This window comes from Podarcis muralis, chromosome 13 (assembly GCF_964188315.1).
Source record: "Podarcis muralis chromosome 13, rPodMur119.hap1.1, whole genome shotgun sequence".
NCBI lineage: Eukaryota > Metazoa > Chordata > Lepidosauria > Squamata > Lacertidae > Podarcis > Podarcis muralis.
Window position 1 is genome coordinate 57,095,885 of NC_135667.1, and position 14,623 is coordinate 57,110,507.

General features: G+C 47.4%; 1 protein-coding gene across 3 annotated transcripts in view; it reads left to right on the plus strand.

Annotated features, from left to right (window-relative positions):
• The first annotated feature begins 2,432 nt into the window (after positions 1 to 2,432).
• The window catches only part of TNS3 (tensin 3), a 92,965-nt gene continuing 80,774 nt past the window's right edge, over positions 2,433 to 14,623 (plus strand). For 2 of the 3 annotated variants that reach the window (XM_077917678.1, XM_077917679.1), the window contains exon 1: positions 2,433 to 2,502. The gene's annotated coding sequence lies outside the window, so the exon portion shown is untranslated. The remainder of the gene's footprint in view (positions 2,503 to 14,623) is intronic. The other variant, XM_077917681.1, reaches the window with a different exon arrangement.

The following is a 14,623-nucleotide window of genomic DNA, read 5'->3' on the forward strand; positions in this document are numbered from 1 at the left end:
GTCGGACACTCTAGCAAGCCCTAGGCGCTGAGGCTTTTACCCACAGCACCACCCGTGTCCCTGACACCTTGCTAATCCATTGGAATTTCATTGCTGGCATCCAACTGTCTTAGGAAACAATGGAGGAGAGTGTTTTGGGGGTGAAATCAAATGGTTGAAAGGTTGCAGCGCCTGCTGTGGCTGTAGAGACCAATGTGGGAGAGACATGCTTTGTTGCAGCTGGGGCAGATGAAGGCATCCGATTGCACTGATTCAGATGCACCAGGGCGTTTATTTTCTCTGCTGCTCCTCTGGTTACTGCTATGAATGCATGAGCTGACTGGCTGTCTCCAGGCACGGCAGGGTTGGAGCAAGACAGGCACTCGGAGGCAGCAGGATTTCTCTTTCTTCTTAGAACACACTGGTTCCCAGGATTCCTGGCTCATCCTGTATGGAGCTGTTATCCAAGATGTCTGTCTTGTGACAGATTCAGGCTGGCCAGAATAAATTTAGCCTCTCGAAGCATAGATGCCATCAGAAACCCATCAGCCTTTACTGTAAGTTTAAAAGGGAACTCCCACCAATATTGCGTCCTCACGTTTCAAAGTATTTATGTAGTAGGTTTGGACTGTCTCTATATTTTTAACATTTCTGGGAAGATTACCTGCAAAATTTGGAGTGCTGCATATTGATACTAGACAATTCTAAAAATTCACAAGGCATCGTATGTGCAATATTTTTTGAAACACGTGATGAAATTCCTAGAGGTCCCTCCATTTTATCTGCAGGGCCCTGGCGCTCTGCGTTCCATTTCAACAACAGTAGTTGGGGCAAGCATGCACTCGAGATCTATGTCTTTAACCCACAAGGAAGCTGCAGAATTCAAACAGTCCCACCCTCTTCCTGTTCTCATATCTCAGCTACAGCAGTAAAAGGGGAAAGGAAAAGAAGCACCAGGCTTGTCTGTACTTGCAATCCTCTGTCCTTTCAGGCATAAGAACTGTAACTTTAGGAACCCTTCTCATTTATACTTACACTTGCTAAGATTCAGTGGCCACCAATCAGCCATGGAAGTAACAGAATTTTTTCTTAAATGAAAAATTGGCACTGACAGGAGTCCAATGTCTCTCTCAAGGCATGAATAAATCATGCAGCCATCCTCCTTCCCTTGGAGTAGAGAATGGCGTCAGAAGGCAGAACATACATGTCACTAAACCGCTACACAGCCTCAACTTTACGTGATGTGGCAGGCACAGCGGGGAGCGTCCCTAAGCTGAATGAATTACAAGGCAATGCAAGTGTGCTTTGTCTGTGCTTGGAGAAACAATATTTTGGTTAGCTGGGCCATGTTTTCTCCTGTACTTAAAAGCTTTGGGAGTTGATGCAAACGGTTATGTTGCCATAGGTGGGCCCTGGAATAACATCCTTCTCTTTTTCTGGCAGAATGTGTGTGTGTGTGTCTGTCTGTGTGGGTCCCTGCTGTTTGTTCTGTGTCTCCAGAAAGGCTTTGCAAACTGCAGCGTCAAGTGGAAGTGGAAAAGCAGGATGTTTTCTTTGCAGGAAGGTCCCCCGTGCAGTTAGTCTGCCATCAGCATTTGACTTTCAAAACAGGAGTTGCCTGGTGCGAAGCAGGCAGGGGGAAGTCCAGATGCCACCACCGAAATCATCTTCCCCTGTGTCAGTTCTCAACTGACAAAGCAGAATGAAAAGAACACAAGGGTTTTCCACCCATCAAGGCCTTTTAAACCTTTCCTCTGCTGAAACTCTAGTAGTGGTGTTAGAAAGAAAGCTCTTGACTTGGTCAGTATTTTGAAATGAATGTCATTTTGAAATGAATGTCAAAATTAGGGATTTGTCCTTGTCTGAATGGGCCTGCCACTAAATTAAACAGCAAAAAAAGGGGGGGAGGGGACCACATAGGAATGTCCACCCCTTGTACATGCATGCAAATCACTTTCTTGCTCAGCAAGTGGATTACAAATGCCGCTGTTGTTTCCTCCAGATAAAGTTATTTCCGATTTTGAAGTAAAGCTGCAATCATAGGCACACTTATTTGAAAGCAAGTTCCACTCAATTTAGTTCTGTGTGATTTGCTTTCAACTAAGTGTGCCTTGAACGACAGTCTTACTTCCAAATCAGAAATCATTTTACCCAGAGGAAACCATGGCTGCAATTATCATTAATAATTTTTTATACCGCCCTTCATCTGATGATCACAGGGTGGTTTGTAGAATAAAGACAAAAGCATCCAGTTGCCTTAGATAGATGATTTGAGGCAACGCATCCCGGGGGGGGGGGGACCTCTCGGGGATGCTTGCGCGGGGGCAGGGATGGCGGCCTCGCCAGGGGCCGGATCCCCCTCCTGGGCAGGGCGCTTCCTCGAGGAGCTGCCTCCGCGGCACAAGCCCCGCCCGCCCCCGGCTTGGGCTGCAGGCGCGGCTGGGAGAAAAGCGGCAACGGAAAGACAACCGGAGCCGCTTCTCGGCGGATCCCGCCCGGGGGCCGCGGCGGCAAGGCCAGCAGGTAAGCCGGCGCGCTGCCTTCCTTCCTTCCTGCAAGGAAATCTCAGCCGACCTCGCTTTGCTCTCCGGCTGCCCCACATTAAGTTTGTTGTCGGTTTGCTTCTCGCAGTTGCTTCCCAGTGTGGGGCGAATTCAAGAATTGCGCGGCGGGATTCTGGAAAGGAAAGGCTTTTGTGGGGCACGTGTCCTCTTTGCTCCTAGTCCCACCAGGAGCTGTTGAGCTAGAAGTGGGAGCTGCCAGCGAGGGCCACGGGGGGGGGGGATGCAGGTGGAAATCTTTGCAGAGCTCTGAGCTCCATTCCGTGGGGCACACACTCCAGCAGCCCCTGGGTGTCCCTTAAGGAGGAAGAGGTGCAAAAACTTCTGGACCAGCCTTTGCTCATCTGCTCTGTTCCTTGTCCTGGGGAGTCCTGCTCCCACTTTCTCGCTCTCTAGGGTGCCTGCAGCCTAGCAGCACACCATGGGGAGCCCCACTCTTTGACCACTGCCAGAATTTGGAGACTGCCCACCAGCTAAAGGCAGAGAGTGGTGGATGCCACTAGGCTGTTTCCATAGACTGTACTGGTTCCAAGGCACATGCAGACATTATTCCTGTGTGCGGTTAGGGACACTGAGCATTCCTTGGGAGCAGAGATGATGGCCCTGAGCACCCTAAGCCCAAACCCTATTTGGCCGTGAGAGTGAGGCTCCATGTCTCCAAAGGAAGTGGAGGATTTCATCCTTAAGGAAGGCGATGGATTGGCTGTGGATGACTTTGCCGCTGGAGACAAGGCTCCTCAGAGAAGCTGCTCATGACTGTCAGGTGTCTCTGGAAGACCTTTCTATACCTACAGGCCTTTACAGCTGATTGGCCAGCAATGCTAATGATTATCTATAGTGCTTTATGTGCTATAGTGGCACACCACCTTGATGTTTACGGAGGTGTAAGGAGAGGGAGGGGATGCAGGTGGCGCTGTGAGTAAAAGCCTCAGCGCCTAGGACTTGCCGGTCAAAAGGTCGGCGGTTCGAATCCCGCGGCGGGGTGCGCTCCCGTCGTTCGGTCCCAGCGCCTGCCAACCTAGCAGTTCGAAAGCACCCTCGGGTGCAAGTAGATAAATAGGGACCGCTTACCAGCGGGAAGGTAAACGGCATTTCCGTGTGCGGCTCTGGCTCGCCAGAGTAGCTTCGTCACGCTGGCCACGTGACCCGGAAGTGTCTGCGGACAGCGCTGGCCCCCGGCCTCTTGAGTGAGATGGGCGCACAACCCAGAGTCTGTCAAGACTGGCCCATACGGGCAGGGGGACCTTTACCTTTACCTTTTAAGGAGAGGGAGAGACCTCTAGCGGGAGACACCTTTGGTCCCCACCCTGAACTCAGCTCTCACCTGTGGCTCTAAGAAGCCGTCAGCCTGTGACAGCGGCCACACACGGGAAAGCTAGCTAGTGCTCCTCTGTGTGCAATGGATGGAGCAAGGTTTCTTTGCTCTTCAGAAAACAGTGTGTCCATTTTGGGGGGAAACCCCTCAACCAACAGGTTTGTTTTAATAATTGGATGCTCTGTTTCTAAATTCCAAACGTTCATTTGCTTGTGTCTTGCTACATTTCACACACTGACGGACGGGGATGCTGTTCCCCGCCCCCCTCCAATACTAGTACAGGCGTACCTTGGTTCTCGAATGCCTTGTGACTCGAACGTTTTGGCTCCCAAACACTGCAAACCCAGAAGTGAGTGTTTCTGTTTGCAAATGTTCTTTGGAAGCTGGTCGTCCGATGCGGCTTCCGACTGAGTGCAAGGAGCTCCTGCAGCCATTCGGAAGCTGCGCCTTGGTTTTCAAAAGTTTTCGGGAGTCGAAAGGACTTCTGGAACAGATTCCGTCCGAGAACCAAGGTATGACTGTAAGCCCATCTTTCATGCATTGTTGAGGAAATATTTGGACCCTTTTAGTAGTTGGGTTTTTCTCTTCAGCAAAGCTTGTCTTTGATGTTGTGCAAGAGGCCGGGTCATCTTTACCACCATTCTGGTTGCATTTTCTTACCAAAAAGGCTTCCATGACATCCAAAAGGATTCAGCTGTCCCTCCTCATCTGTATCTCCACTTGCTTCCTGTTCCTTTTGCCACCTCCTTTCTTTCTCCATCATTCTTTTCTTTCCTCATGTCACCTGTCTTGCCTTTGTTTCTCTCTCTTCTCTCTCACCTTCGGCCTTTTTGCCTCCTTCCGGCACTCTCTCAGACTTGCCGCCTTCTTTCACAGCCCTCCAAAGACCAGCTGTCTCCCTGTTGCTGTTTCCTCTCTGCCAACATCTTCTCCCACGTTTCAGTTCTTTCTTTTTCTCACCACCTTATACTTCCTTTCATCTGTTCTTGTTGCCTTTCCTATGAGCATTCAGTTATCCCATCCATGTTGAGCAGCTACAATTCCCTCTCCACAGCTACCCCCCCCCCCCCAGTGCTGTCTGAAGTGAGCGTTTGGCCTGAAAAGATATCCTGAAATGGGCACAGGGAGGAGGAAAAGGGCATTAGGAACTTTGCCACTGCAAGGAGGGAGCTTTTCGCTTAGCCCAGCTCTAGCTCAGGTTACAGGCAGTGGGGTGAGGATGCTGTAGGCATTGCTAGAAGAAGCTGGGCCAGAAATACCTATTGTGTTGCAAAGGCTCACTTCCGGCCCTTCTCCTGCCACACTGCAGCACTGGTCGAAAAAAAGGAACCTTTATGGCATTAGTCCTAAGGCCAGTGCTCCCTTAGTGGGTGGTGAGATTACCTAGGGGCCTACGATGTAAGGGGTGGAGGGGCACGGAAGGTATAAACGACTTTGAAAAGCTAGCATCACTCGATCAAGTTCATCTTGTTGAATTAATTAAACTAAATAGTTTTAATTGGATTTTGAATAAATGTGCAATGAATTATGACTGAATTTTATTGTTTCTCTAATGGGTTGTGCAAACTGCTATTCTGAATAAAAGTGGTCTTTCTAGGGCAGGGCACTGGGGATGCATTTATGGAACCAAGGGGGTGTCCCCCCCCCCCCAAAAAAAAAGTTTGGAACCACCACCTTAGACCATAGCACAGAGTGTGATAACAGCATTTCAACCAGGTAACAAAATTTACAAAACTTACATTAAAAAAATCACTACTTGCTCACTATTCAAAATTCATGATAAAGCATAAAGCATACTCTTAAAATAACACACATTGTTTATTTAATACAAAACATCATAAGCTTATATCAAGGTTCATTTCTCTTGCTTGCAAAACTTCAGGGCAGTTTGCAGCCATTGTGGCCACGTCCTTTTCCCTTGGCATGGCAGCCTTTTCTGCAAAGGAAGCTACCCTTTGTGCCACATAATGAGGAAAACCCAGTTTCTTTTTAGCAGCCCAGAAATTCATTTTCCTGAAACATGGGTCTAAATAACAATTCCTGATGTCAGTGTATAATCAACATTCAAAATAGAACGTGCCAAATCCTGCACTTGAGGAAATGGGGCAAAATGAGTGCCTCCTTAGAAGAACATGTCACAGCCCAAACATTGTGTCTTGGTGTGTGATGCTCCTCTGGTTTGGTCAGCCTTAAATGGAATCTAATACACATTTGGAACTACAGTGGTACCTTGGGTTAAGTACTTACCGTATTTTTCGCTCTATAACACACACCCGACCATAACACGCACGTAGTTTTTAGAGGAGGAAAATCCGTAGGCATGCCACCCGTAGGCATTCCCTCCATAACACGCACAGACATTTCCCCTTACTTTCTAGGAGGGAAAAAGTGAGTGTTATGGTGCAAAAAATACGGTAATTCGTTCCGGAGGTCCGTTCTTAACCTGAAGACCACTTTAGCTAATGGGGCCTCCTGTTGCTGCTGCGCCGGCGGAGCACGATTTCTGTTCTCATCCTGAAGCAAAGTCCTTAACCCGAGGTACTATTTTTGGGTTAGCAGAGTCTGTAACCTGAAGCGTATGTAACCCGAGGTACTACTGTATGTCCCTTGTGATTTTGCTCTTAAAGCGATATTATTGTCATGAATTTGTGGGGTGCCTGGGATCCCCTTCCAGTTCCTGGGTGCCAGACACTGGATTTAGTATGTTCAAATGCAAGCAAGCCTAGTGATGGGTCCTTAACTGGAACAAAGGGCCAGAGGGCAAATGAGAGGCGACCCACTTTCAGCTCAGTTCAAAAGACAGAGTGTATAGAGTTGGAAGGATTGCAGCTGGGGGTGATGTGGGCTGGAGGAAAAGTCCTTGCCACCATGACATGGGGAGAAGCAGGACCCTCTTGGAGTGTAAGGCTGGAAGCCCCTCCATCCCAGGCTCAGGTTGTGTATATGTGGAAAGACACCACAATCTCCGCTTCGCCTCATTGTCCAAAGGGAAACACAGAACCTGGGTAAACATGACTGGTGCCCCTGGAACCTTACACTGCTCAGTGATTTGGGGAGCAGCGTGTAACAGTATTAAGCAAATAGGATTTCCCGTTTTATGAAGGGGAGCATTCACTTCTTTAAAACAGGCTTTTTTTCTGGTGTTCAGCTGCAGTTCTGAGGCGACAGTAAGAGCTGTTCGACAGTGGAATTTGCTGCCAAGGAGTGTGGTGGAGTCTCCTTCTTTGGAGGTCTTTAAGCAGAGGCTTGACAACCATATGTCAGGAGTGCTCTGATGGTGTTTCCTGCTTGGCAGGGGGTTGGACTCGATGGCCCTTGGGGTCTCTTCCAACTCTATGATTCTATTCTATTCTATGAGGCTGTTTGGCTCTCTTCTTGACACAGAGCACTTGCTTTTCAGAAGGGGCAGAAACAAATGCTTGCAGTGCGAGGGTTGGAGGAAAGACACAGAAAATAACGCAATATTTGGTATTCTTAATCAAACAACCGGTGATATAACGGGGGGGGGGGGGGAGGCAGCGTTGTACCACATGTGAAATGCAGCCTTCCACTGTTCTTCATTTCTGGGGCTTAGTGGCATGTTATGCTGGAAGAAAACCAACTACTATAGTGTGACATTATCTGCTTGCGTTGAGCAAATGTATTTAATTGCACAGGCAGCAACTGCTTACTAATTGTACCTTTTTGGGGGTGTAACACTGATATAAGAAAATATATTGGTTATCTTGCCCATGATTGCTGCTGCCAGGATTCAATTTGGAGTTTAGTTTTGAGTGCAGTTTTGTGGTTAATCTTAAACTGCATATTGTCTCAACAAGCAGGCTGGAACCCATAGTTGGGACTAGCCGCAGTACATAACACGGTATTTAGTAATCTTGTGAGAGTTTTCCAATATCCATTGTTTAAAGTTCACCAATAAATATTTTGGCTTTTGTTTCAACTCCAATCCCTGGGAATAAATACTCTCTCAACAGTGAGATCATCAAACTCCCTGTCAATTAAACATGCAGAGCTCTTTCTCGCCCCTCACCCGCCCGTTTCACGCAAAGAGCACATATTTAGCTACACAGAAACAAATATTTCCTAATAAGTTTTTCCAGATGAATGAACAGTTACAAAAGGCTGCCTCCGAATGTAGCACAAAACATAAATAAATCACAAGATAACCTCTGCAATATAATTACAGGCTATTTTCCATCGTTAGCAGGGAGTCATTTGGTTCTTTGTACTCTGTCTGAAGATATCTGAGGTTTTCTTGTTTGCTCTAGTTGCTTGTTAGACAAGCTAAGGTCAAACTCAGTCTCACACCCCTTGTGTACTTACGTGCACAGAAGCAGACATAACCAGAAAAAGGCACAACAATTATATTTCAGTTCCCATGCATAGTATTTTTCTGGATTGCACCACTCTGGGGGGTGGTAACAAGGTGGGTCCCCCTTACTTGGAAGATGTGGGGCATGCCAGCCGAGAGTTTGCCATTTTGTGCAAATGGCTGGGGAGAAAAGCTACTTCAGCCGGTACTCCACAACGTCAGGAAGTCAGACAAAAGATAAGGACATTGTCTATGCCCCTTAACATGTTCTATGAGTGGGCTTCATGTAGCTAAAAAGTCAAAATGTTGCCTTTCTTCCTGACAATTGTGCATTGAGCATGTTTTTCTACAAGCACCATATGCAAATGTCTATGGAGCTGTTGCTCAAAAATTAAGTTGACCGTCGGCTTCCAGGTTTTTGCAATTTCTAGTTCAGCATCTAGTATCAGAGACCCTGCCTGCTCCTCAAAGTCTTTGTTTGACCTTTGGAGTGTCTGGTTTGTCCTTTGGATTCTCCATGCTTGGTACCAGGTCAGGGCCACACATGATGTTCCACCCCTGCTCCACAGCAACGAAGGATAAGTACATAGAACTCCATTTGTCCTCTGTTACCCCCCAACTCTCCATTTCTCTCTTGTCAGGGGGCTTATCAACCATAGTTAGCAGTTATGCCCACTGTGAAGCTACCGTTGGCGTCCATCTCAAGCAACAATGGAGTGCGCCTCCAGGGATGAAGTCCAACCCTTGCATTAGCAGCATCAGAGAGACTTCCCTGGGGCGCACGCCTGTGTACAGAGGGCCTGGGCAGTCCAAACACAAGACCCGCTCTCGGCCACACTGTTGTGGTCCAAAAGAAAGCAGAGCCAGGCGCTTGGCTGCAGGAGTTGCTATAAGGAGGCGGACAAGGCGCCCTCCAACTGTCTCCACCCTGGATTTGTGGAGGGTTTCCTCCTGAGCCTTTTCTTCTCCTGAAGATACCCAGCAAGGCAGTGGAAGTTTAGGATCAGAGTTTTCCTTCTCCTAGATAGGATCCCTTCCCAGGCAGATGAGCCCCATCTGCCCCTCACTTCCCTCTATGGCATGGGCAGAAACCGCTTTCTTGACCGTTGGACTCACCCACTATTGGTCTCATCTGCTCAATCCACTATAGCCCGTCTTCGCATGCAGGGAAGTCCCTAACTCCCCAAGGGTTTGAGACCCCTTGGCTACCCTCCCCTGGTTTAGCTGGCAGTCGAAGCAGTTTCCTGGGATTGTGGCCACTGCTGCATGCTGACAGCTTCTAGGAGCCACAGGTAACCTGGTTACAGTTTATTTATATACCGCTCCTTGACCCAAAGGCTGCCAAGGTGGTAAAGGACATAATCAAGCAAAAAGTACAATATTTTATAATAAAATGTAATAAATCAATCAGTAAATAAAGTAATGTAAGACCAAAATCACAACATAGGTCAAACAAAAACCTCATTGAGCTCTCAGCAGCCCTCTATCTCTCACACCTAGGGATTAAAAGTATACCAAGGCAATAAGAAATGGTTTTAAAATGGGAAGAATTAAGGTTGACAAAATGAGTGAGATGTTGAAAATGTTGTGGATCAAGGTGGTGTTCAGCGTGTATCAAAATTTCCATCTTTAAATATGTTGTCCTGCTTTGGAGTCTTCATTAAGATGCTCATTGAAGGCGTCCGTTACCTGCAGTGGGAGAGCACGTGGTGCTGATACATGCATTATGTATAGGCACAAGAAGATTTCCCCTGTCTTTCATTTTATAGGTTCATTCTGCTGGGTCATCTATTTCTCCTGAAAGCTGGTTTAACTGGGCTGATTTCTAAAATTAATTCTGGAATCTGAGCCTATGAGGTATTCAGTTCTTCCTGCTTCCCCAAGGCCATCTCTCTCTTGGAAGGTTTTCCGTTCAGGAGGCCTTCAACCACAGTCTTTCAAAGAGCAAATGTGCAAACTGAGCCATCTGGCCAAAATGTGGCAGTGACTCCTCTAGTGTCAGCCATGTGTTGAGGCAGCTGTACCTACTGGGCTGCACCTGCAGCTGACTCCCAGACAAACCTCCCCTGAACAGCTGTTGGGTGAACAATGAAAGTGGGAAGACAGGTGAACTTTGTTCAGTTGATCTTGGCTCAAACATTAAAGCTCTTTAAGCCTTGACTTTTTCTTAAATGCGCTTTGAACTTTGTTATGGGTTGAACTGTTCCTTTATGCTCGTTTAAAAGGTAACGCTCTCAGGAAATGTTCTCTTGCAAAATGCATTGATGGCAGCCTGGATCAGAACAGCAAAGCAGGAAGACTCCTGAACCCCAGCTGTAGATGTTTGGCTGAATAAGGCCGTGGCTGGGGGTGGCTGGGCCTCGTTCCACTTCCACTCTAGTCAGGCCTGGCCAGCACAGCCAATGGTCAGGGATGATGGGAGTTGTGATTCAGGAACATCTGGAGGGCCTGACCCACCCAGTGGCCCCGCTTTCTTTGAAGGTGCCCGGGCTCTGCCTTTCTCCCGGGGTGCCCCATTTCGCATGGCCTCTGGATGTGGGCCACGGAAGCAGCTCCTGGATGGCCACAGGGTAACCTCCATTGGCATAGATAAATGGTTAACAGGGCACCATTGCAAAGATTGTGGTGTCTGAGGTTTAGGATTCTTAAAATGTGAGACATGCTAATTGGAAGGCAGAATCCCATGTGTTGTTATCTGCTTAAGAAGACGGATTAGTATTTTGTGTTACCTAATTAATAGATGCATGTTGAGATTATAATGGTTCTTTACAACTTTGTCCCTTTTTCAAAAAATGTGATGATGTGCTGATTCTTATTTGTAACAAGGTGTTATTATTCCTATTGTTATATTTGCACAATTGATAATGCCATAGAGTTCCATGACATTTTTATTTTGTTTTAAACATAAATAATATCCTTTGATCTGAAAGGTGGTTTACGATAAAACACGCTTCAGTCCATTCTCACATGTTCACAGCTGCCCACTGCGGAGGAATGGCAATAAGGCTCAGCAAAGCCCTGTTCTGCCTCATCTTCACCCCTGCCCCTGCTCTGTTAACAGGAGCGGACCTCTCCTATCTCCACGCAGCACAAACATATCATACATGGGCTGGTTCATATATGACTGCAACCTCAAGTGAAGGCTGGCACAGGGGAATGGGCTATCATAGATCATCACCTCAAATGCACATTTTGCTGTCTCACCAGTACCATCCATTGACAGTGGTACCTCGGGTTAAGTGCTTAATTCCTTCTGGAGGTCCGTTCTTAACCTGAAACTGTTCTTAACCTGAAGCACCACTTTAGCTACTGGGGCCTCCTGCTGCTGCCGCGCCGCCGGAGCACGATTTCTGTTCTCATCCTGAAGCAAAGTTCTTAACCCAAGGTACTATTTCTGGGTTAGCGGAGTCTGTAACCTGAAGCGTCTGTAACCTGAAGTGTATGTAACCCGAGGTACCACTGTATATCGAAATCAGCCCCTCCTGCTTCACCCTGCCTAACATGTAAACTTGCACAGAGTTCGCAGAGAACCGAAGCATCTTAAGTTCTGTGTCCTTTCTCCACACTGAGGAGCTTTCTAAAGGCAGAAAGAAAGAGAAGGCAAGAAGACCTGAACACTTTATATTCTGAAATAGACTCCATCAAGCAGGTAAACCAGAAGCAAGGAGCCCTCCTTTTCCCAGGTTCTGGGTGGGGGCTGGCCTGACCTTCACGCTCCACCCCTTAAGAAGTTGGGCACCATTTGCAAAGCTATAGAATTCTGGCTGAACAGTGACTCTCAGCATGTGGTGGTGATCCATTGCCAAGTAAGTGAGCTGTACCTGTGGGAAAAGGAGAAGAGGCCCCAGGACTCCTAAAAGGGGGCAACTGTACCCAGAGAAATTGCCTTATGCAATTAGCATATCCACAGGATCCCTGCAGGGTTGTGAGCCTGCTAACAGCCTGCTTGTTTGGGAGGATGGGGTGGGGGGGGGGGGAGAAAGAGAGCCTGGAAGCTGCTCTGCATCTCATCTGTGTCTTTAATCTGGGCTGACGATGGTCCTTTAAGTGGAAATCCTGCTTATTCCTCAAGCAGATTAGGAGCTCTGCAATTGAGGGCGATGCTGGAGGACGTTCTTGATAGGGATGAGGCCTCTTTTCAGAAGGAACACTCAAGGTCCTCTGAAACCCTCTGCTTTCTTAAGCTTTTTGGCCTTCTTTCGCTCGCTATAAGTGGTTCTAAACTTAATATCTTTCCTCCTCACTGGATGCAGATGGCATCTCCTGAGTGTCCACAGGGCTGTGCTGTTGTCTTTGGACAGGCCTCTGAATGTGAGAGCATCTGCGTCCCTCTGAGCTTTACAGGTCCCTCTGTAGGGAAGAAAGTTGTAATGGCCTATTCCTCATTGCCTGAGGGAGGGAGGCAGCCTTGGTTGTTTTGTACTCTTCCTCTGCTGGAAATTTGTAGGACACCTCTGTGAACTGCCTTCTCACCTTCCATAGACACTATATAGTAAACTCTTCCTAATCTTGGAGACTGTATTCAGTGGGAAGATTCCCTAAAAAGGCTGTGCGATGCCAGGGAGAAGCGTAGAGGACGCCTGCCCAAGCTCTCGATGCTGCTCTGACCCATCGCCATCGGAACGTCCTCCAGCAGCATCTGGCAAACACAGAAACTAGCCTTGCTGTGTATTTCTGTTTGGAGATGATGCAGGATGGGAAACTGCCAGGGAGATATTGTCCATCATGGCCCCAAGCCGGCTGTCGGACATCCATCGATCTCCCGTAGCCAGGCAGATCCAGCAGTTAGCGACACGAAGCCTCAGAAATAGATTGCCACATTCCAGGCTTGTGCACACTGTTCTTTATCAGCAGAAAACACAGCCAGAAAGCTTGCACCGAAGAAGAGCATAATTTACAGATTTTATTTAGCGTTGAACAGAACAAAGAGAAAACATGACCGTTCTGAGTCAGTGACTCCGACCGACTGAAATCGAAAGGAAACAGCAAGCATAAACATCCTGTGACTAGGACATGCGCAGACTCTGTGACTCTCAAAGCCTGCTCCCTCTTAAGGTGGAACGGAAATATCCTAACATCCTCCCCCTTTCCGTGTAACCTGTTGTACCTGTGGTTCACTCAATTGCAACCTTTGTACATAAACCTTATGTTGTTCTCTGTTAACAACCTTAGACAACAGATCAGCAGGAATTTCATTTCCTGGCATGTAGGACACCTGAATCAGTCCTTTCTGAATACACTCTCTTGCACGATGTAGCTTAATCTGCAAGTACTTGGTTCTTTGCTTGCAACTCTCGGAGTTCAGCAAAGCCAAACACGATCTATTGTCTTGATACACTTGTATAGGACATTTCACAGAAACCCCGATGTCCTTAAACAGTTGCATCAACCATTCACAATCCATGAGTGAAAATGACAGAGCATTGAGTTCTGCTTCACAGGAACTTAGGCTCACTGTTGTTTGCTTCTTGCACAACCAGTCAAACAGGCAGTGGTTGTACATGTAGCATACTCCAGAAGTGCTTGTACCATCTGTGGTGTCACTTCCAAAACTTGCATCTGCAAAGATTTCAAGACCTCCAGTCTTCTGACTGGTGAACCTCAGCCTGTAGTGCATAGTCCCTTTCAAATAGCGGGCTATGCGCTTCAGAGCTTTCCAATCCTGAACCGTAGGATTGTTGGCATGTCTGCTAAGCAGATTACAGCTTACAGCTATGTCAGGTCTCGAACATCTGGCAATGAAATTCAGCTTGCCTAGAACGCATCTGTACAGCGTTGTGTCAGAAAACGCTTCAGCAGTACTGTCTACCTGGTAACCTGTCACCATCGGTGTGTCTGCTGGGTTTGCATCAACCAAATTCAACCTGGTTAATACATCAGCAATTTTCTGTGTTTGGTGTACCAGAAAATTACCTGCTTGGTCCTTCTCCACCTGCAGAGAAAGATAGTTGGATACCTCACCAAGATCCTTCATGTCAAAGTGCTCCTTCAGTTGAGCTAGGGTGCTTTGATAGAAAGCCTGATTCTTCCAAAACATCAGAAGATCATCAACAAAACATAAACAATACAGTTTGTTTTGCCCCTCCTCCTTGACAAACACACATGGATCAGCTTTGCCCTGGTGAAAACCTAGAGAAAGCAACGTTTCAGTGAGTTTTGTGTTCCAACACCTAGCACTCTGCTTGAGACCATATAAGGATTTCCGCAGTTTACAGACCATTCCCTTCTGTATCTGCATCCCGTCAGGTGGAAGCATAAACAGCTCCTCGTTCAAAATCCCGTACAAAAAAGCTGTATTAATGTCGTGGTGGGAAACATGCAGTTTCTCCTCCGCAGCGATCTTGAGCATCAGCCGAATGCTCTCATATTTGACTGTGGGTGAGTAGGTCTCGTGGTAATCCTGTCCTGGTACCTGTGAAAAACCTCTGGCAACCAATCTGGCTTTGTGTCTGACTA